The 2,396-nt window shown below is 40.2% G+C and overlaps 1 long non-coding RNA gene across 1 annotated transcript; it reads left to right on the top strand.

Annotated features, from left to right (window-relative positions):
* The first annotated feature begins 485 nt into the window (after positions 1 to 485).
* On the top strand, positions 486 to 2,050 carry LOC110990136 (uncharacterized). The gene is made up of 3 exons (XR_002599768.2): positions 486 to 572; positions 775 to 1,051; positions 1,183 to 2,050. It is a non-coding gene; the product is annotated as an uncharacterized LOC110990136 (long non-coding RNA).
* Positions 2,051 to 2,396: the final 346 nt, after the last annotated feature.

The raw sequence follows: 2,396 nt of genomic DNA, 5'->3' as shown, positions 1-2,396 counted from the left end.
CTTCCGCAGCAGCATAGTGAAATGTAGTTAAAGGGGACCTCAGGGCTGTATTAGCTACCATAAGACAGCTGTTTACGTTTAGGCATGACTGGGAACTGACCTAGATACAATCACCTCATGACGGAAGGGTGTAATTTAGGGGCTGAGTCTGCTCGAAGGGTTCAAGAGAATCGAAGGACTCTAGAATCTCAACTTTGTTAACCAACATTGTCAACTAGCTGAAAAAGTTACACCGAGCTCACAATGCATAACATATTTGTTGTAAATTATCTTAGACAACAATAATTATTATCAGACAAAATTGCAGTTCTTCACCTTTGCCAAAGAGAGCGTGGCACATGTCCTCAAATAAATACGGCGCGCGCGATGTATAAGGCCCACAGGACGAAATAACTAGAGACGTTAAGTTACGCGTTTTCCCAGAACACCAACGTCTAAAGCCCGCGTGGTCACGGTGTCGTGGACAAGCGCGTACAAGTAGCTAAAATCTAGTAGCTAGTCTGCCGTTTGCAAGGTCAAAGACAAGTTGTGCTGTTTGCAGAAACGCGAAGAAAAGTATGGAAAACGTATTTGTAAGTACATTCTGCACAGAACAAGTGATGATGTTTTATTGTAGGTAACTATATATTACATAGTATAGAGGAAGATATCGATTTTCAAATTTAGTTTTATCCTTCCTGTATTTATGATGTGATAGTGGTGTAAACGAGACAACTTTATTTTGAAATGTGTGTAATTTCTAAGGATCAGACCGATTTCAAATTGTTTCATCAGATTTAGGGGGATTTGGTTACTCTTGCGTTTCGTTTGCTAATAAACGAACATGATGCCTCAGTTATCCAAAGAAAACAAAAGGCCTACCCATGATGACATCATATTACTGAGAGAGGTCATAGCAAATGATCCATGTGCTTCTCATGAGCCTGGAAAGAAGTGGGATGCAATTGCATTTGCAACAGGACTTGAGGGGCCTTACGAGCCGACGTTGCAGGGAAAGAACATCGCTTCTACTGGCCTGTTATGAGAAAGAAGACACGGATGCGCTGAAGAGGTGCCATACATTCAATATTTATTATGCAAGACTGGGTAACAAAATTAAATGGACATGACTTTTAATAGATGTTTAGAAATAATTACTGAATTCGAGGACGGTGGAGTTGTATTCTTTTTCTGTTTTTGCAGATCTGGCACCGAAGAGGAGGTAGAGAACCACCAGCTCCTTCAGGAAATTAAAGACCTTCATATGGAGCAGGTGACGAGACTAGGAAATGAAAACAAGAAAAAAGAGCAACAAAGGCAAATTGGAGTGGAAACCAGGAAGGCAGCCTCGGAAACATGACGAAAGACTTATGAGAGATAATTACCATTCAAAGTCCGAGACAGAAATGTCATTGAAGGACCAGGAAATCCAGTTGAAGAGTGAACAGCTGGCATTTTGAGAAAGAAAAGTTTGAGCTTGAGAAAAAGGAAAGGGAGAAGAAGGTGGAAGCGGAAGGCGAGGAAAGAAAGGTGATTTTGGAATTCTTGAGACGACAACTTATGAAGTAAATCCAAGACACGTAGACTTGACAAGAATATCAAATTTATTCACATATTTAAGTATATTCATATATTTCACTTGGCTGACATTTCCCAAATGGTTTGATGACTGATTAAGTTGAATCTTATTATTATTTACTATATAGTTATTGCTTACTCCGTGTATATAAGATGATAAACACCAGGACCTTGCAGAGGACACCAATATAACACTCTGAATTTGAACACTGAGTTAAAAGCTTTGACTCAAATGCTTGTGGAAATCTATAAGTTCAACACTATGCCAAATACTCTTCCAGTGGTGGGTGGCTTGACACCAAAGAAATCTGAAATTTTGGAATTCTGAGAGACATGTGGCAGTTGGTCATCAAAACGGCAACTTTGTACGTTTTGCCCACGGATTGTGAGAAAAGTGTCTGGTTTTTCTTGAAGTCCACAAAGGGAAACAAAGACACAACCTTCCCAAAGGCCCTCTCGACACATCAACGAACATTGCTCATTTTCTTATTGAACATTTGCTGATCCTCTGTCAGATGAGCTCCCATGAATGGCCCCATATCTGGATGGATAAGATAAGCTGTATCACTGTAAAAGCAGAATGACTCGCTTAAGGAATGATTAGGGAACATCTCAATCTTAGGAAACATCTTGCTAACCATTGATCTGCATTATATAGAGATCAATGAGAGCAACCCTAAGGTTGCACTTCACCAAATACGCGCCCTCAGAAAACAGTGCAAAATCGGACCGAAATAGCGCCGCCTGTTGACTTTTGTGAAGAGGTTGGCCTCCGTTTGGAATTGCAAGATTATTGCCAGAAGATCACCTTTCGTTTCAATTTCATGTGAGTTAGACAC

Source organism: Acanthaster planci, linkage group LG08 (assembly GCF_054643075.1).
Source record: "Acanthaster planci isolate LZ-2023a linkage group LG08, COTS_SCS, whole genome shotgun sequence".
NCBI lineage: Eukaryota > Metazoa > Echinodermata > Asteroidea > Valvatida > Acanthasteridae > Acanthaster > Acanthaster planci.
Note: the sequence above shows the minus strand (reverse complement) of the source record. Positions and strands in the feature narration are given on the sequence as shown.